The sequence below is a fragment of the Vicugna pacos genome, chromosome 8 (assembly GCF_048564905.1).
Source record: "Vicugna pacos chromosome 8, VicPac4, whole genome shotgun sequence".
Taxonomy (NCBI): Eukaryota; Metazoa; Chordata; class Mammalia; order Artiodactyla; family Camelidae; genus Vicugna; species Vicugna pacos.
This window is the reverse complement of record NC_132994.1, coordinates 30,236,617-30,258,385: the sequence shown is the minus strand read 5'-3', so window position 1 is coordinate 30,258,385 and position 21,769 is coordinate 30,236,617. Positions and strand designations below refer to the sequence as shown.

Genomic DNA, 21,769 nt, shown 5'->3' with positions numbered 1-21,769 from the left:
ATTAATATTAAAAGCATATTGCACAGAGACAGGGTGAACTATACACACACACATATATACATACATGTAAGTATGTATGCACATGTACACACACACACACACATATGGGACCTAAATAATTTTGAGATGAGTAGAATCAATATTTTGAATTTATTTGAAAATATTAGGAAAACTAGAGGAAATTGCAGAACACCAGCCAAATATACATCCAAAGTTCTTCAAACAATGTCCTGCTAACATTTGTGTGTATTTTCTTTGTAATCCATTTGAATTCAATAATATAAAATTCAACTGATAAGGGCCTGAAACAGGAGCCAGCAAATTGTTTTATTTGTCGAGTGTCCAATAGTAAATTTTAGGCTTTGTAGGCCACAAGGTGTCCGTCACAACTACTCAGCTCCACAGTTGTAGGGTAAAAGCAGCCATAGACAATGCAGAGTGAAGAGCCTGGCTGTGTTGCAAAAAATATCATTTACGCAAATGAAAAGTGGACCATATTTGGCCTGTGGGCTATAATCTACCCATTCTGTTCCCAGTCATTTCTGTTTTTTGCTTTCAGTACAGTAGGCAATAAATTACATGAGATATTCAATAATATATTATAAAACAAGCTTTGTGTTAGATGATTTTGCCCCACTAGGCTAACGGAAGCATTCTGAACACATTTAAGGTAGGCTAGGCTAAGCTATGGTGGGTTAGGTATAGTAAATGAATTTTTTTTCCTTTTTATAAGTATTTTATATTTTTAAAAACTTACAGAGTAGAGTTGATGTGTGTGTGTACAGTTCTAGGAATTTTAACACATATATAGATCTGAGTAACCACCACCGACCAAAGTGCAAAACAATGTCACCATCCCTTTATCATGTAATAAATTATATATATGCACATATATACTTATATTCCAGTGTGTACAACTTGTAATGATGTTAATAAACTTTGTATGTGAGCATTTTGTCTTTAGTTCTTAAAATAAGATTTGTAAAGATTAAAATGAATTTGATAGGAAAACTTCTTTTAATTAACATAATAAATAATTTACACATGCAGATTAACTTACACACAGGGGCTAAATAAAGGTTTTTAGATTAAGCCTAACAGTTATATATTGGTAACATCTAATTTGATTACTGTATACTCATATGTGCATATTAATGTGCAAAATTAATTTAGGGATTTGTTTATTATGTTCAAAATCGAACTATATTTTTCTACCCACCTAAGTCATTTCATCAGAGATAAGACAAAACTAACATTTTCCTTCATGGAAAATGTACAAGTACATTTTTTTACCCTGAATATCAAAGATGAGAACATTATTTGCTCAGCTACTTTATTTATACTTTCCCATTAACTTAGCTGTGAAAGTCTCCTATTAAATATTTCTAGAAGGTTATGAGAGTGGTAGGTCTAAACCCTACACTATCTTGTGAAGTTACTACACACTAGGAGTTGGGCCCAGAGTATTTTCTTACTAATCACTTTATTCTTCATGGAAAAATGTGTCAAAACAAAAACACTTAATAGGGTAAAATTAAATATCTGATAATTATTCAGATATTCCTGGATGAAGAAGGACTGTATCTAATTAAGTGTATTAATGAATTACTTTCCCCATAAAATTTTCTTTCCTTCCTCCCTCCCTTCTTTCCAATTTTCCTTCCTTCCTTCCTTTCTTTTATCTCTCTCTCTTTTTTTTCCCTATAGTCACACTCAACCTTTCTATTATTAACTTCCAATGTCATGCTATATTCTTATCTCTTTAATTCTACTAGCATCTTTGGGTTACAAAAAAAAATAATTGTTTTACTCTGTGGAATTTTCCAATATCAGCTACAGATTTAGCTAGGTTCCTGGATGTTGAGGAGAGGCACTGGGAAGTGAAGGTGCAGAGGGCTGGCTTTGTTTTTCTCCGGTTTGGCTGATGGCAGGCTCTTAGTATGGCAGAGTCAGAACCTAATGTCTCAAGTCTGCAACCATGATTCTGGGGCTGAATAGTAGAAATGAAAAATTTAAATATTAGGTAGGTACCCTTGGTTCCTTTTTATTAGGGTATAACATGAATCATAACAAGGTGTAGTAAGAGCACAGGTTTGAAGTCCAGGTCCTGATGGAGTTTCATATTAGATGTGCAAAATTGGACATCGATTTTCAAGTTCCTTATCAGCAAAATGGGGCCAATGATAGCATCTACTTCATATTGTTACTGTAGCACCAATGGCTAGAGTTTTTAAATGACTGTTAAGTGAATTTCAGTTTCCTGTGTAAGATTCCTAGGAGTTGCTTTTGTATATAATTTTGGAATTTTGTATACTGACATTATAAATGAGAATTTAATTTAGACTATAACTGGAAGCTTAAAATTTTAAAAATTCATCCAAACAGTTTTAAAAATTTTTAAACTTTAAAAAATTATTTCAAATTTTTTAGTTTTAAAAATTAAAAGACAATATATGCATATACTAGTGTACATGCATAATTGTGGTATTAAGATTATATATTTACATTTATGTGCCTAGTTTAAAATATCACGTGCCATAATAGTGTTTCCTAAAAATATTTGCTAACATAAGGCCTGACTGAAAGTCTGTATTATATGGACTAAAATATGCTTGTCTTTCATGGTTAGCAAAGAATAGATTTTGCTCATGTATCTAACAGTTGAATAGACCCCTTTCCCTCAATGGCCTATTTGCTGGAAATAAGGTTTACCCTAATTAGAAAGTTCCTGGCTTTCTAATGATACTGCCCCAGATGTATTTTAGGGCAAAAATCTTATGTCCTTCAGAGTGGTTATCTCATCTTGCTCTGCTTCGTCTATTGTTGGAGAGCTCCACTGCTGGCCAGTGGTCTTCTGCCTTCTGCTAATGACCCATTAGGGGTCCTTGGGGGAAGCTGCCATCCTAAGGATTAGTCCTAGCTCTGCTCACGGGAGGGATAAGAAGGCAGATGTATTCCAGGGTGGGGACTGGAGGGTTGCTGAGCTTGATAACCATAGCCCATGACCACAGCCTAAGACTAATGACATAGCCCTGAAGTTGAGAGGCTGGAGTTTAAATCCTAGCTTAACCACTTACAGGGTTCTTTGACTTTGGGGAGATTACTTAAGCTTCTTAAAACAGAGATGTTAATCACATGTTTTCCCAGAGTTGTAATGAGGATTAAATGAATTCATATAAAATGCTCAGCATATGGTAATTGTTCAATGAATGATGATGACAATGATGATGATGATAATGATGATGGTAGCCTTCTACCTGCACTGCTGTTGCTCCTGGTTTTCCAGTACACGGCTACCAACATTACTTTCAGTTTTCTCCAGGGGAGTCCGAAGACCACCCAATTTTCTGCCTCTGATTAATCTCTTCCTTAAATTAGAGGTAGGAATGTTCATAATCTTCAGTCCAAAACCCCTATTCCTATCCACTGATACCTAGAGTCACTATAAAACTAGATGATGTTCTTAACTTTCTCAGGGTCTGAATTATTCAGTTGTTCTTCATCAATTTTTATAATATAATGGAAGATATTAACGTTAAATTTTACTCTTCTGTGATGCTATTGGTTCTTAAAAAATTAAGATGTACAGCTAAATGGTACAAAAATATCAAGAGACAGGTTTGAGGCCATGTTTTCCAAGTCCCAAATGTTTCCATTTTAGAAAGGAATAAGATTATTTCTGCCCAAATTATTCAGAGTTTCTCTATTTCCCAGCTTTTGTGCATACCTTAAGGTAATTTTTAAAATTAGACATGATTCTCCTGCGATTTTAGTACCTAGTTACATATATAAAGCCTTCTGTTTAGTGGAACAGGTATTTATTTAGACAAGTTTTTCAGTCTAAATTATCTTATCACATTTAAATTACCAGAAACCAAATTATTTTTTAAAGTGTAAGAATGTTAGAAAAAGGAGATGAGAGTGATAAAATGTAATTAGCCAAATATTCTTCCTTGAGTATTTGATTTTTAGCCTCCATCTTTTCCCTGTCATAACAGATCCAGAATCCAGCTCACACTCAGCAACTACATCAAAACGGAACTCCAGCTGCCTTCTGACCCTGTAGAGGGGCCATCTCTGAACATGCACAACAAGAGTAGGCAGGAAATAATCGACCCAGAAAGATACGCTTGTTTGAAATACACTTTTTATGATGTTGCTCATAAACCTTTAAAACACAGCTTCTGTGCTTATAACATGGATGCATGCTTTTTGAGGATTGTATTTATTTTGTGGACGAAATTGCTTATAGTCTTTTAAGTTCTTTTTGCTTATTCCCCACCTGTCTATAAGTTCCAAGTTACCTCATCACCACCACCATCGTTGTCATCACCATCCCAATCACATCATCATTAGTCATTCCCATTATCATAAAAAAGAGGAGAAAGACCATTTATTAAATGCTTATTATATGACAGGTACTGCATTAAATGTAATCAATATCTCATTTATTCCTTACAGTAACCCCAGTGGGGTGCAGGAGCCAGCTGGTACATTTGGAGGGTAGATTATGTACATCTTTCCCAACACCATATTTGGCAGTAACAAGGTTGAAGCTTGGATTTGGGCGTGGTGGGAATATTTATACCATGGAAATTGGTAGTGCTATAAACTGAGGCTTTTCCCTCCTGGAACTCCAGTTAAATATACACCAGCATGCTACATAGCACATGTCACTTTGTGATAAAGCATTATAATCCCTGTTATATGTTAAGATATATATGATATATAGATATATAAAATAGATACAGATAATATATGATAGATATAAATATGATGCATATATGCTTATTGTGTGTTTACCATTGCCCTAGCCAACACAATAATACTAAGGCATGCCTAGCACACAGTATGTTTGAAGGGGACAGACTTTAAAGTTACTTCTATGATCCTCACCATCCCGTTGGATCCCCTGCCCTTGGGTATGGGTAGGAACTGTAACTTCTGACCACCAGAGTATGGCAGTGGTGATGGGATATCACTCCTTTGATTATATTACATTATGTAGGACTCTACACTGCTAGTAAATTTAACTTGCTTTAAAGACTTTCTCCTTTGCTGGCTTTAAACAAGGAAACTGCCATGTTACCAGACCCACGAGGCAAGAAGCTCTGGGAAGTCTCTAGCCAACAGCCAGCAAGAAGCCGTGGTCCTTCATTTTACAGCCACAAGGAAAGCAATCTTGCCAACACCACCAGTGAGCTTGGAAGTGGGCCTTTCCCTAAATGAGTCTCTATATGAGAATGCAGCCTGGCAGGTACCCTGATGGAAGCCTTGCGGAGGGCCCAACTGAACTGTGCCCAGAAACTATGGGATAATACATGTATATATTGTTTTAAGCCACTAAATCCATGGGAATTTGTATGCAGAATAATATACTAATATAATATGTTAGGTAATTTTTAGGTTTTGTTTATTTTGTTTATTTTGTGCTCATCACTCAAGGTAGTTGCCAGGGCCCTAGTCAAAACCTTTGCTTAAGACAACAAGCACCAGTGAATTTTCTGCTGGAACAGGAATGAGCAGAAATACTCAGAGGAAGTATTCTTTCTCACCTCTTGGAAGGAATTCAAGCCTACAATCAGGCTGTATCTTTTCCCCTGCGGACCTCCTTAGACCTCACTCTTCTTTGCTAGAATGAGGAGTTGCAGGCTTTGAAAAATGCGAAGGAGTGAACAAGCTTTCGCAGAGAAACATTTAGCCCTGGGTCTCCTTTGACTTTTTCATGCTATTGAGAATGACCTTGACTTGGCCTTTGGCTGTGTTCTGTTTCACTTACTTCTGCAGGATCCCAAGGTCAAGCAAGTCTGAACAGATGTCTAAGTAAGAGAGTAAACAAGAATATATATCTTTTTTTTTTGTATCGAAGTATAGTCAGTTTACAATGCTGTGTCGATGTCTGGTGTACAGCATAATGTTTCAGTCATACATATACATACATATTTTTTTATATTCTTTTTCACCATAACTTACTACAAGATATTGAATATAATTCCCTGTGCTATACAGAAGAAATTTGTTGTTAATCTATTTTATACATAGTACTTAGTATCTCAAATCTCAAGCTCCCATTTTATCCCTTTCCACCCCCTTACCCCCTGGTAACCATAAGTTTGTTTTCTATGTCTGTGAGTCTGTTTCTGTTTTGAAAATAAGTTTATTTGTCTTGTTTTTTTAGATTACACATATGAGTGATATCATATAGTAATATATATCTTTTGATATCACTTGGTTTTCTTGGAATTTTTTTTTGAAATCCCAGTCTCATCTCAGAGAACTAGCAACAATAAGTGACCAAGGGTATTTCCTTAGTTTAGTTATAAGAGGCAAGGGTTTCAGCAGCTGTTCTAAATTATATATGGAAACCAAGAAGAAATAATTCTAGCCTATAAATCTTGGCTAAACTCTAGACCCTTCTGTGGATAAGCAGCAGAACATGCCAAAACATTTCAGGAAAAATGCTTTGATATTTCCAGGATATTCTCTTCCATAACTTTATGGCATTTGATTGACTTTATGTTTTGCTATTTGTTTTATAAAATCAATGTTATTAAAGGATAATTCATATACAATAAAACGTGCCCATTTAACGAGTACAGTTCTATTAGTTTAGCAAACATGTATACCGGGGTATCCACCATATCAACCAAGTTACAGAATATTCATTATCCCCCTAAGTTCTCTCATTTCTCTTTGCAGTAAGACCACCCACAATCAGCCAAATGCAAACGTATCTTCTTTCCGTGACTTCACACTACTTTTGCCTGTTTCTGTATTTCATAAATATAAAATCATTCAGTACATTATCTTTTGCATCTGGCTTCTTTTGCACAGAAAAATGTTCTTGAGGTTTATCTATGATGCACTTTTTTATTGTTAAATAAAATTCTTTTGTGGTGTTCTATCACATTGTTTAGTGATTTACTTGCTGAGGTATCTTGCTGTTTCCAGTAGTTTTAAGCTGTAATAATAAACTTGCTGTGAGTGATCATGTACAAGTCTTTTGTGGATGTATGTTTTCATTTCTATTTGGAAATACTTGGAGTGGAATTCCTAGGTCAAAGGCAAGTATATGGTTAATATTATAAGAAACTGCCTGTTTCACTAAAAATCTAAGAGAGTTCTAGTTGTTCTTCATATTTGTCACTGCTTAGTATTTGCCAGTTGTAATTTTAGCCATGCTAGTGACTAAGTAGTGACATCTTATTGTAGTTTTAATTTGCATTTTATTAATAACTAAAGATGCTAATATTTATATGCCTATTGGTCATACATGTATTTTTATCATAAGGCATCCATTGAAATATTTTATCCATTTTTAAATTGAATTACTTATCTTCTGATTATTAAAATTTTTTAAAAAATGTCTTGCATACAACTCCTCTGGCAGATTATGGCATTGAGAGCATTGTCTCCTTGCTTTTTCTCAATGACATCTCTCGAAGAGCAGATGTTCTTATTTTTAATAAAGTCCATTTTATCAATTAAAAAAATCTTTAGATATCCAAAGTTACATTTCCTTATATGATTTATTCTAGAAACTTTGATTGATCTTATATTCTTTGTTCTTTTTAATAGTTAAAGTATTCAAGGTCCTGTTTGTAAGCATTTACCATAGTTTATTCCTTCACAGTCAAAGAATGGTGATTTGACCAGATGATTAATCTTATTTATTGATAAATTCAATACTTTCCATTTCATTTTATAAAACTCATTTTATAAAACTCCTGTACAGATTTCTAATAATTCATGTTTTTTTCTTAAATGATACATGTGGTAAATATAAAAAATGATAAATGATGGTTTCTGTTGTAATTTATACTCCACCTCCAGACATACAACTTGTATCACCATGAGACATAAGAAAACAGTCCCTCAAATTGAAGCTGTATAATTACTCACTTCACTTATTGGTGAATAAAACTAAGCCTGATGAAAATTCTGTACCAAAACGTAACTTAACTTTCTAGAAATCTCTTTTAATGCTATATATGACATATAATGTTTCAAATCTACAGTACCATATAGAACAGAACACAATCATGTTCCAGTAATGAGTTATAAAATTATTCATTAATTTATTATTTTAGTATACTTTTGTTGACAACAATTGCAGGCCACATTTTATTAAGCATGAGGAGGTGGGTAGAAGAATTAAGAAGCTGCAAAAGATACAGTTTATTTTCAATCTATCTGAAAATACAGAGCATGTATAATCCTAATGCTCAAGAGGATATCTCGAAACTTTTGCCCAAGCACGTAGCAGAGGTCTGGGAAGTGAGGACTTAACCACTATTATTCAGAATGTATATCGTGTTTATCTGACATTTTCATAGGTATTTTCTCTCTTGATCCTGGTTAACAACCCTGTGAGATGATCAGTGCTCAAGACAAATTTTGTGAAATGAAGTAATTCTAGTGAATAATTTCAAGGCAATATTATGTAAATAGCTACTATTTTGATACTTGTGTTTAATGACAGAGAACACAAAGCAAAAAGAAGGTCTCTACAGAATGACATTAATCAGACTGAATACCTAGCATAATACACTTCCTTATTTAAACCTCTAGGTAATTCTGCTGTCATCTTGAGGAAAGTCATATTTTTAAACAAGCATATAATGATTAAATTCACTGTTTAATTAGTCACAATTACCTTTCATCTTGTCTACATGGAAAAAGACAAAGATTTTTTAAATCATTACAAATTTTCTTTGAAATATATTTACAATAATTTCTACTTGTAAATAAATAATAGCAGTTCATCTCAAAATAGGTTTTAATATCACAAGTTTCCATTTATTGTTACATAAAGTCATGGGATCTTTAATGTTTATATTTGAGGAATATACAATTATAAAACTCTGCTAAATACAGCTGTTTTGTGAGTAACTCTGGCCCCTGGGTCTCATAACCTTTCTGATCATCATTTTTATTTCATTCCACTGAATCCAGAACTGTGTACTAAGTCTCAAGGTGGTCTTATTAGGAAGGTAAATGAGTTAATATTATTTTTCCCACATTACACATGAAAAAGAAGTTTAGCAAAACGAAACGACTTATTCAAAGGCATAGACCTCGGTCCATATGAGAATTAGTGTTTAGGATTCTTTCTGTACTAGCTAATCTCCATCTCTTCTCTCATTCTCCTTGGTCAAATAAAATGATCATAGTGTTAATGGCAGTTTCCTGACATATATGACAGGTTATATTTTAGCTAAATGAGCACTTTTTAGCTCTAGTTATGTTTTCTACTCCACGTCCTTCTATGTTCATCTTCAGGAATGAGCACCAGCTAGAAATCTTATATGTACATTGTCTTAGTCACTGCTGTCCCTGCAGCACTACAACAGAGCTGAGTGCATAGTAACTAGTCAGTAAATATTTGTTGAGTAAATGCATTATTTACTAAATAAAAAGACATTTATGTCTTATCTTCTACCAGAGTCTCAACACTGCCCCCCCCCGTTGGCTGTTCTGTGTCTATTTCTCTGATGATTATATACTTTTCTCAACACGTATCAGAGCCTATTTCCCTAAAGATGTTGGGATGGAACTATAGGGCACAATTAGATGTTCAAGAAATTCATCAAATCAAACAAAACATTTAGATTTGTTAATAAAGTAAATTCACCACATTTATAGATAATTTGCAATTGAAGGTAAAACACCTTATTAAAATATAATAGAGTGGGAAACTTCAGCACAATTCCTAGAATTCAGTAGGTGCTTAATAAATTTTAGTTAACTTCTTATTTTTCCTATCCTCAATTTAGGATAATATCACCATATACAATATTATCCATTTATAATCTTTATGTACATTAGCCTAATCTTTACAGAAGTTCTGTTACATTTCAATATTCAAAGTGTGGCACCCCTGAAATTTTTTTCTTTAATGTAAAATAGTGTATATTGGATGGCAGTTTCCTCTATTTTAATTATCTTCATAACATAATTATTCATTCAAGCATAAAAGAATATTGATTCTGTAAATTAAATAGCAAACAAACAATAAACTATTAAAACCAAAAGCAACTTGAATTGTAAGCTTAGGTCCAGCTCTTCCTTTATTACTTTTTTATAATCTTTGGAGCAATTCAAAGGCCACTAGTATATTGGAAAAAAATCCTACTTTGAAGGTCATGTCAACTTTAATATACATCCTGGGGAGAAAATAGGTTCTCAGTCTTCATAATGTGGAATGAACACATCCACACCCACTCCAGCCTTGGTAGGACTGATATCATGAAAAGCTTTTTAATTTTTTTATGGCATTAGACTAATTTCCCCCATGGCTCTCCTTGTCATGACATGAATAATGCTTAGGACAATATCAGGAAAAAAACTATTTCTACAAGTATCAGCATGATAATTCATGATGACACAACTACAGAAGCAAGGGTTAAGCTCTACCCGTCTAGTTCATTCTTACCTTACAGAAGTCATGGATGGCCACCTCAGAGTCTAAATGTCTGTCGTCAGTGGATCCAATCATTATCCTTTGCCTAAACATGGTAATTCAGGTTGCAAAATTGTGGTCTATAAAGTTTCATGAAGGGAAGTTCTGTTATAATCCATAGCCCTCTATGGTGGCCAGAGACTAGTGTTAGCAGAATTCAATTTGTAGGTAGAAAAGATGGGAATGGGAAATAATGCTTTGTCTGCATCTAAACTTGTCACCTGTCCCCTGCTTTCTTTTTACTAATTTACTCATTGTTATCAACTTACACAGTTTTTTTTTCATGGTCATACTATGCTGTAAATGCCTAAAGGGGGTAAATGGAAACCCAGATGTGAAGAAACTAGGGCAGATCCATGATTTCCTCTAAGACACTAGGTAAATAATCTCTAACAAGATATCAACGTTTATCAGTACTTGGAAAATGAGAATAAAAAATAGTGAAGCTAAATAAATTTTCAAAGTTTCTTATACTCCTGAGATCCTGAAGATAAGAATGCTCTTTTTCCTCATTTTCTAGGGCTCTAATATGTGCAATGAGACACTAATGTATTTTATGTGTCTTTCATGCTGTTATAAATGGGCTCTCTTAAACTTATATTTTCCAGGTATTTGCTGTTTATAAGAATAAATTTTTATATGTATTACATTTGTAATTTATGATGCTTGCTAAATTATTTCTTCTAGTAATTGGTAGGTTCCTCTTATTCTTTTTTAAAATAAATAACTATACTCATGTCACCTAAAAATGGAGATAACTTTACTTTTCTGTCTTCCTTTCTTCTTTTTCTTCCCTTTTTTCTTTTCCTTCCTTCCGTCTTTCCTTCCTTCTTGTAATAATTAGAGCCTCTAGTGTAACATTAATAGAAATAATGAGATTAGATATCCTTCCTTTGTCCTTGATTTTAGGAGGAACATGGTCAGTTTTTCACCAGTAAGTGTAATGTTAGCTATTGGGTTTTTCTAGATGCACTTTATCAGATAGAGGAAGATTCCTTTTATTCCATTATGTGCTAATAGGTTTTAATTGTGTGCAGATTTTGAATTGAGATTGAATTCTCATTTTAATATATTTTAATTGTGAATTGGTGTTGAATTGAAAAGCTTCTCTGCAGCTACTGAAATGGCCAACTTTAGTCTATTAATAAGGTATATTAGATGGCCCCCACAGTTCCTGGCCCTTGGTATGTGCACACCTTCTACCAATTATTCAATTAAACACTAATATAGGTGTTATCATAAAAGGCTTCTGCAGATGTAACTGAGGCCCCAAATCATCTGACTGTAAAACAGGGAGATTATATGGGTGGGCCTGACCTAATCAAATCAGTCCTTTAAATCTGGGTCTTAAAGTCAGAGACAGAGGAAGTCAGAGCAATTCAAAGTGTGAATGGAATTTGATAAGAGAGAAATTCTGAGCGCTGGTGTGGAAGAAAGTGGGGGCCATGCAGTAAGAAACATGATGACCTAGAGCAGCTCATGGCTGCAAGTCAGCAAGCAAAGGGGACCTCAGCCCTGCAACTAAAAAGCATTGAATTCTGCCAACAACCTTAATGAGCTTGGAAGCAGAATCTTCCCCAGAACCTCCAGATGAAAACTCAGTCTGCCAACACCTTGATACCAGATTTTGAAGTTCTGAACCCACCCCCTCCCACCCCCATCTACAATCTAGAAATGGGTGAAGCACGGAACTTTGGTAGGAAATAGCTTCATGCCAACAATTGGCCTCACCTGCCCCACAACCACGTACTCCATTTGATTAAGGCTTGCCGAGACTTGAAGGACTGAACTTTCAGGATCTCAAGAACCAGCTGAAACACATCACTGTAGCATCAATCAAGTAAGCTGTGGATTTTTCTAGCAAGGAGAGATACATTGATTACATTGTGGATGATGATCATTTGAAATCCGCAGAGGCAGAAATGCTGGATCTAACTGGGGACCTGAGATATCTTACTTTTGGACTTATTTCCACAAGTCTCCAGCTGTGCATGTTTGACTAATTGACTTCAGGAAGTAGTTTTCATCCATAAAAGGTCTCAATTAACATCGTTTTGAAACTTAAATACACATATATTTGTAGCTGTGAGGCTTTGTGTGTGCGGGGGGTGGGGAGGGAGGAGTAATTGCTGGTTCTGATGGAGCAGCAGGGAGGAAACGGACTGAGATGCACTTACAGTCAGGTAGTTTAGAAAATGGTTGAATCGAGCCCAACATGCTGCTGCTGCTGCACCCACTTTCCCAGAGGAATCCCAGTCTGCGAGGATCTCAGGAATTCTATAGGAGTTCGCAGGGGAGTTCCGAGACTAGAAACACCTGAGTCCCCTGCGTGCAAGCTGACTCATCCTAGATTCCTCCATAAGGAGTATGGCTCATGCCACTAATCAAGTGGACCTCAATCTTCGTAAATTCCGTACCCCCAATCCACTCAGAGTCACGGTGAGGGAGCACCTTGTACCAAGCTCTGGCCCAATGGTGTGCAGCTGGGACCGCCTGAGGTCAGACGGGAAGTAAACTGCGCGTGCGTGCGCAGCCGCAATTGTCGGCAATTAACAAACAGGAAGCGGAGGCGCCGGAGCAGCAGCTTGGGCTTCAGCTTTGGAACCGTCGGTCTCCAGTCCTACCCGGAAGGTCCGGAACATGCCCGTTTATCCTAGGGGCCAGTTGTCTCTCCTGGCTGCTGTTAGGTGACTAGAATTCATCCCATTGCTGCCTCAAGCCTTGTCCCAGAAGGACCGCTTCAGGCCACTGCTCTCTCTGCTGAGCCAGCCCAGCTGTCGGAACTACAGTGGGAGACCTGGCTGTGTTACTCAAGCCCCTGCATCAGGTAGTGTTTTCCTCTTTTGAACATTCGTCTGTTGGTGGATGCTTTGGTTGGTTTCACGTCTTGGCTTCTGTAAATCATGCTGCAGTGAACATGGGGGTGCACTGGAAACACGCCAACCCCCCTAATACTTGTTAAAACCTCCTTGAGGTGATTTTACGTATAGTACGTTAACAAACAGACTTTCTGCAGTTTTTACCTTAGTTGTGGTACCATCATTTATGCATTTATTCAGTAAATACCTGCTAGGAATTGTGCTAGTGCTGGCCATTTGGTTGTCCAAGTTAAAATCTAGGATTAAAAAGAAAGAAAAAAACGGAAAGAAAACCCAGCTAGGCCTTTCCTGGACTGCTGACACACAGAACTGTGAACTAATAGTGGATACTGTTTTAAGGTGCGAAATTTGTTGTAATTGTTTATGGAGCAATAGGAAACTAATCTGGTCAACTATACTGTTTTTCTGACACTGAGCCAACCTTTCATTCTAGAAAAGCCCCACTCAGTCATAATTTATTGCCATTTTTATATGTTGTTGGATTTGATTTGCTAGATTTTAAGGTTTCTGTGGCTAGTAGTAGTCTATATAGTAAGATTTTTGTGGCTGTGTTAGTATGAAGTTGTCTTGTGATGCCTGTGTTTGAGTTTGAATGAAATATGATACTAAGATACTGGCGTCATAAAATGACCTGGGGAATAATGCCATTTTCTCTGTTTTCTGAAGGGATTTTATGGGTTCAGGTGTTATTTCTCTGTTAATTTTCATAGAATTCACCAGTGAACCGTGTGGGCCTGGATTTTTCTGGTTAGTAGCATTGAGTGTTTTTACTAGAGGTAGTGTTATTTAGGTTTTTGTCTCATCTTGGGTCAATTTTAGTAAATTGTATGTTTCAATAATTATTTTCCACTTCATTTTAGTTGTCAAATTTCTTGGCATAAAATTGTTCATAATATTTTCTTATTATGATTTTGATATCTCTAGGATTTGATATGTTTATTCATGCTCTCAATTTATATCTTGGTTAGTCTAAAGGTTAATTGGTTTTATAAATAATCTTAAGGCACCAGCTCTCATTACTGCTTTGTATTTCATTAATTTCATCTTTTCCATTTCTTAATTCCTGTCCTCTCCCATTCCCCTCTTTATCTTCAACTTCTTGCTATTATTATTATTATTATTATTATTTATTCCTTTTCTATTTTGTTGAGATGAAACCTTAGGTCATTAAGTTTAATACCTAAAGATATAATTTTTTCTTTAAGCACTGTTTTGACCTCCAAATGTCCAAACTGTTGTACTTCTATTATCCTTTAGTTCTAAAAATTTTATAATTTATCTTGAAATTATGTTTTTGTTCTCATGTTGATAATTGAATTCTTTGTTTTCTTTGGCGTTGAATTCTTTTGTTGACATGTTGATAACTGAGACTCTTAAAATTTTCCAATACTGATTAACCCAGTTATCTCATGATTATTGATTTTTAATTTAATTATCTTGTTATTAAAAAATCCTTTAAAATTTATTGTCTTATTTTATTTGTCTTATTTCAACATATTGTCTACCTTGGTGAGTATACCATGTGCTTATGAAAAAATTCTACCTTATTCACTTGTTTGGTGTAGTCTTGCATGGATATAAATTAAGTCAAAATGATTATTTTGTTTAGGTTGTTATATCCTTGCTAATTTTTGTTGTGTTGCTTTTATTCATTATTCTATCATCTAGTAAGAAGGGTATTTTAAAAAATCTCCATTATGGTCTGTTTTTTGTTTTTCCATTCCATTTTTCTTCTGGAATATTTGAATAATTTTTTAAATTCATTTTTAATTTATTGTATTTTACACTATATTCAGTTAATACTTCAATTTCAAAATTAATATTTTACCTCTATAATTAATAATTTACTTTACCTTTTAATATTTACTTCACAAAAGATGTAGAAATCTTCTACTATAAAGGTTAATTTACCACTCCCATCTCGTTGTTGTTTGAATTTACATTTCCCTGATGGCATATGAAGTGGGATACCTGTTCATACGCTTACTGGCCATTTATATATTATCATGTGTGAGATGTCTGTTAGCGTCTTTGGCCCATTGTTTAATCTAGCTCTTTCTATTGTCGAATTTGAGTTTTTTGTGTATTGTGGATAAAAGCCCTTTATTAGATCTTCACATTCTTTTTCTGTTCCATTCTCTTTTTCTCCTCTTCTTCTGGACTTTCCAGTGACACAGATGTTAGGCCATTTGATTTTGTGCCATGGTTACCTAAGGCTCTGTCCACTTACCCCCAGTTTTTTTTCTCTTATTCAGGCGAATGAATTCTACTGATCTGTCATCAAGTTCATTGACTCTTTTCTTTGTCATTGTCATTTCATTATTCTGCTATTATGCCCATCCAGTATTTTGGGTGTTTGATTTTGTTTGTTTTTGAGTGGAGTGCATCTTCAGTTCTAAATATACATTTGATTCTTTTTAATATTTTCTATTTCTTTGCTGGAATTTACTGTCTCATCATTCATTGTTAGTGTTGTTTCCTTTGCCTAATTAGTGTGATTATAATAGCCAGCCTGAAGTTTTTCTCTGAAAACTGCAATATCTACTGTCATCTTGGGATTAGCATCTGTTGATTTGCTTTCTCATGATGATGGGTCAGTTTTTCTAGTTCTTCACAGGCTGAGTAATTTCAGATTTTATCTTGTACATTGTGAATGTTTTGTTATGGAAACCCTGGATTCTGCTATAGTATTGAGGAGAACTGATATTTTTGGTCTAGTTTACAGTTAACACAAATCATAAACTTTTCTTCAATTTATTATTTGTGACAAATTCTCACTTCAGACTCTGTGAAGTCTGACCTTTGAGTGTATGGTTGAAGGGTCAACCAAAGACATGGGTCAAGTTCTGTATGTGGAATGTGGTGTTTCCCTTCATTGGCTTACTCCTTTCTGAGATTCCCCCTGGCCCCACCCCATTCTCTGGCAGCCCTATATGCTACAGGCTTCTTCCGCAGAAAGATGTCAGACTTTCTAAAGATGTTTTAGCTACCGGACTCAACCCTGCAACTGTTGCTGTCCTCAGAGCAAAGGTGCAAAATAGAAAACTTAACACTTTGCTGGCTGCTTCCTCCCAGTTTTGACTTGTTTCCAAAATCTGCCTGCTTTGTTCAAGATTGGTATCTTAGCTAGTGATATTAAAAATACATGATTAATTTTATGTATTTCAAAAAATAATTAAACTGTTTTTTCATATATATTGTATTTGATTTAGTAAAGCAGGAAACTAGAGTAGCAGAATAGTCATATGTACCTTACATGTGCTGTAAAGCATAAATAAGATAATGTATACAGAGGGCTTAATAGAATGTCTGATATAAAATAGGTGATCAATATATGGTAAATCCTTATCTTTGGCCATAAGTTAATGCCAAGAAAGTCACTACTTACTCATTTGGTTTCATAAATCCAAGACAGAAAATATTGTTAGACTACTAACATGGGGATATAAAGGAATGACTCAATATTAGGGAAATTCTCATTAACTTTCTCCTGGAGTGACGGCCTGAATATTGGACTGAATATTGGACTGAAATCATACCACTGAGTAGTCTCAGCAGGCCACTAGTTCTAGCATATTATTTGAACTTTACTAGAACACTAAGTTCAGATAAAGAAAATATTTCATTGACCTTTCATTTTTCTGAGTGTTTAACCTGAATCCCCAGCTTTGATTAATAAACATCATTCACTTGGTTGTATTATTAGCATACCCAAAAGCTTTCTGCCATTTTTCGTTTGTTTTGTTTTAAGTCAATAAAGTAAGATTGATTTGGTTACTTAACAAGAGATTATACTCTATTGCAAAATTCCCTGTATGTAAGCTGTGTTCCACTTAAAGCTTAGCAATATGAATAATTTGTGGACGTAAGTGTGTCTGTGTGTATGTGCGTGCATGCTAGCTAATACCTTTTTAGAGAATATTTGATCTGTGCTTTCCAAGTCCTTAATTTCAGCTCTAAGTCCCAAACTGTAAAGGAAATGTCTAATTACCTTTGGGTAACAAGAAATAACATTACATCATTTTATATTATTCTGAAGCATACTTGATACAAAGTTTTATCTAAGTTAATATATTCCAAAGCTAATGCATTGTAATCAAAGTAGAATTCTACATGGTAAAGATTATAGAAATGTCCTTGTTTCATAAAACCCTGAAATGGTCTTGGGACATGAAGCAGATTTGTTTTAGAAGCTGGCCAGGAAACATAAATTGCTAAGAGAGTGTAAAAGCACATTGGAGTTGAGCCAAATATTACCCCCTGAATTAAAAGAGTATTTTAAAAATCAGGACACTACTTAATTTTTTTAACCAGTAGCTAACACAGGGATTCCAGATAGGGAGAAATATATTTTGATTAATTTTGCCCTTTTCAGAAGGAACTTGGCAGCTTTGTCCTTCACCAGCTGGAGTTTATGTAGGCCTTATGGAGCTAGTCAGGCAACAGGGACTTACAATAATCTAATCTGCATGGCCTGGATACTGCCTTGTGTGAGCAGCTTGCTTAAGTAGTGTTTTTTTTTCCCCCCAATTCCCCACTAGGGGGCTGAAAATACAGACTGGTGTCCCTTGTGTGACCAGACTTCTTGGAGAGTATCAAGATCCTCATTTACTCCTTTCTGCTTGATTTCGTAAATTTTCTGGGTAGGGAGAAAAGTAACAGCAGCTGTTATGATTAATGGCCACTCTCTAGTCATACCATAAACAGCCATGGCCTTCTAATTTAGGAGAGAGTTAAGGTTGGCAATTTTCCGTTGACTTTGAATATTCCTGATTCGTACGATTTTTAGTTGAATGTAGATAACCACTGCTGTATGCCCAGGGTCATGCTGGTGCATAGGTTGGGATTTTGTTGTAATTGTTTTAAATTTTGTGCATCTGCAAGCAGCTTAGCCTCTTTACTTGGCTAAAAACTATTTAGACATGGGTAAGTATTGGTTTTTCTCTAAGATTAACACTCAAACATATTGCTTATTTCCTTTGGATTGCATTTAGAGTTGTGCCAGGGCTAAGTTTACCACCATTCACAACCGTCACCCGTGGCCAGTTTCTAGAATAGTACCTATCACGGTGCTTATTATCCAAAATATTTGTTGATTAGATGAAAATTTCCTTGCAAAGGAGAAATATATGGAACAAAAATATGACCTTATAAGTCCAACACATAGCATAGATCACTTGTTCCCCTGAAGAAATAAAGGTACCATTCTAACACGTATGCTCTTTGTGACCTTCCGTACCAAAGTGCAGTTGCACATCAAGGAGCAAAGCTATAGGGTCATCATTTTGACTAGAGTTTATATACTGCGACCACTTTTGCTCTCTGCCCTTTTATAGCAGAAGTTCCAGTTTTTCTTTAATTTGTAACATTCCCTAATTCACTCAAGACTTACTCTAATTATTATGTTTAATCATTATAAATTTAGATAATCCTGACTTTTATGGTCTTTATACCATTTAGTCAATCCAGTCATTTGTGTTTACCATTTAGAACTTTTTCCCTTGAATAAGAAAGAAGAATAAATCAGGCTTTTTGCTTTGGATTTTAAATATTTCCTTTTCTGTACAGCAATCTGGGATTTACTTGGGCTGAGCCAATGAGAAATTGATCCATTAGCTATATTACACTACCTGCATAAAATACTGAAAAAAAAACAGATGTTAGCAAGATCTCAATTTTAATCCAAGAGAACCTTTCCTCATTCCTAATACCTTCACTCCCTGGGTCCACTGATTGACTGCTCTGATTATCTTAAAAACACTTGATTAGCAAGTATTTGGGTTTTGTCCTTTGCTTAGTGTTGTAGAATAGGAAGCTTTTAAAATAAAATGGTGACGTGAGGGAGGGGACCCAGGAATATCCTGAATCTGCAGGAACATCTATCTCCTCCTTCCACAATTCTCAAGGAGAAGACATAATCTAGGAACAATAACACTTTATGGTTAATAACACTTTATTGTTAACTGGGGTTCTGACCCCAAATTGCCACATAGAACTAATAAGTGGGGTAGAACACAAGAAAAACATTTTGATTAGGGTAAGTGGCTAAGCACTCTTTCCCCTTTATGTGCAGATCTGAATTTGAGAGGCTTGCCATGATAAAGAACTAAAAACCAATCAACCAACAAAAACCAAACCAGAACGCCATATGGGGAAAATAGTCCACAAGAAATGATAACAAGATGCTCCATTAACTGCAGGCAACCTTATTATGATTACCTCAGCTCCTCTTCAAGTACTTGCTCCCATGAGCTACAACCCAGAGCTTCTGCCTGCCTGAACTAACTTCACCAAATTGTAGTTTTCATGGAGTTACTCTCTGTAGACAACTTCCTCTACATTCCACTGTTTCCCTCAGTTTTACTCTGTATACTCTTTACCCCATCAAATACTCCAGCCTTAAGTCTTTCATTTTCTTCCAGTGTTTCCCTTTATGACCTGTCATTTCAACAACCTTTGGAAATCATGTTTAATTTCTCAAATATAATGATGTGACTTTTTTGTTTTAAACAACATTATGAATTCCTCTTGCTTTAGGATTAAATATCAACAACACCTATGTAAGTTTCTTCTTACCTCCTACCTCATCTCTCATTATTCTGTTATCATACACACTGCTCTAGTCAAAATAATGCTTTTTTTCATTTTTGGAGATTAAAAAAAATTTTATTGAGGTAAAATTGGCTTATAACATTATGTAAGTTTCATCTGTACAGTATTGTAATGTGACTTCTGTATACACCACAGCGTGCTCACCACCAAAAGTCAAGTTTCCATCCAACAACATACAGTTGACCTCCTTTACCATTTTGCTCTCCCCATCCCCTTCCCCTCTGGTAACTACCAATCTGTTCTCTGTATCTGTGTTTTTGTTTTGTGTATTTATTTAGTTTTTTTCTAATATTACACATATGAGTGAATTCACAGTATTTGTCTCTCTGACTTACTTCGTTTAGCGTGATACCCCCAAGGTCCATCCATGTTGTTGCAAATAGGAAGATCTTATCTTTGCTGAGTAGTATTTCGTTATATAATATCATGTTGTCTTATCCATTCATCCATCAGTGGACCTTAGGTTATTTCCATATCTTGGCTACTGTAAATAATGCTGCAGTGAACATAGGAGCACATATATCTTTTTGAATCAGTGTTTTCATGTTATTTAGATGAATACCCAGAAGTGGAATAGTTGGGTATATGATATTTTTATTCTTAATTTTTTGAGGAATTTCCATATTGTTTTCCATAGTGGCTGTGCCAATTTACATTCCCACCAACAATGTGTTAGGGTTCCCTTTTTTCCACATCCTCTCCAGAATTTGTCTTTTGATAATAGCCATTCAGACAGGTGTAAGGTGATAAATCTGTGGTTTTGCTTTGCATTTCCTTAGTAATTAGTGATATTGAATATCTTTTCATGTATCTGTTGACCATCTATGTCTTCTTTGGAAAAATATTTATCCAAGTCCTCTGCCCATTTTTAATCAGATCATTTGCTTTTTGTTGCTTGAGTTGTATGAGTATATTTAGATATTAACCTTTTATTGGATACATGGCTGGCAAATACTCCTTCCTTTCCAATGTGGATACCTTTTATTTCTTTTTCTTGCCTAATTGCTCTAGCTAGGACTTTCAATACTAGGTTGAATAAAAGCCCCAAGAGTAAGCATCCTTGTTTTGTTTCTTAAAGGGATAGCTTTCAGATTTTCACTGTTGAGTATGATGTTAACTGTGGATTTGTCATATATGGCATTTATTATGTTGAGGTGCATTTTTATACCCATTTTATTAAGAGTTTTGAAAAAAATTATTGAAGTAAAATTTACAATGTTAGTTTCAGGTGTATAGCAAAGTGACTTACTTATACATATGCCTTCATATATATTTTTTCTGAAAAGAGGAAATATTGAGTTTTTATAATAAATGCATGTTCAATCTTGTCAAATGCTTTTCCTGCATCTATTGAGATGATCATATGATTTTTATCTGACATTTTGTTAATATGGTGCATCATGTTGATTGATTTATAGATCTTGAACAATCCTTATATCCTTAGAATAAAGTCCTCTGGATCATGTGTGACTCTTTAAATGTATTGTATGCAATTTGCTAATATTTTGTTGAGGAATTTTGCATCTATGTTTATCAGAGATATTTGCCTATAATGTTCTTTCTTGTTTGTGTTGTCCTTGTTTGGTTTTGTTATCAGGTTAATGTTAGCCTCATAAAATTAGGTAAGAAGCATTTTCTCCTCTTCAGATTTTTGAAAGAGTTTGCGAAGGTTAGGTATTAAATCTTTGAGAGTTTGGTAGAATTCACCAGTATAGCTGTCTGGTCCTAGACTTTTGATTTTTGAGAGGTTTTTGATTACTGTTTCAATCTTTTAACTAGTGATCAGTCTATACAGATTTTCTGTTTCTTCGTGATT

The 21,769-nt window shown here is 34.9% G+C and overlaps 1 long non-coding RNA gene across 1 annotated transcript in view; it reads left to right on the top strand.

The window, feature by feature from the left end:
- The first annotated feature begins 13,048 nt into the window (after window positions 1-13,048).
- The window catches only part of LOC140697677 (uncharacterized), a 201,815-nt gene continuing 193,094 nt past the window's right edge, over window positions 13,049-21,769 (top strand). The window contains exon 1 of the long non-coding RNA XR_012074883.1: window positions 13,049-13,289. This is a non-coding gene — a long non-coding RNA (uncharacterized lncRNA). The remainder of the gene's footprint in view (window positions 13,290-21,769) is intronic.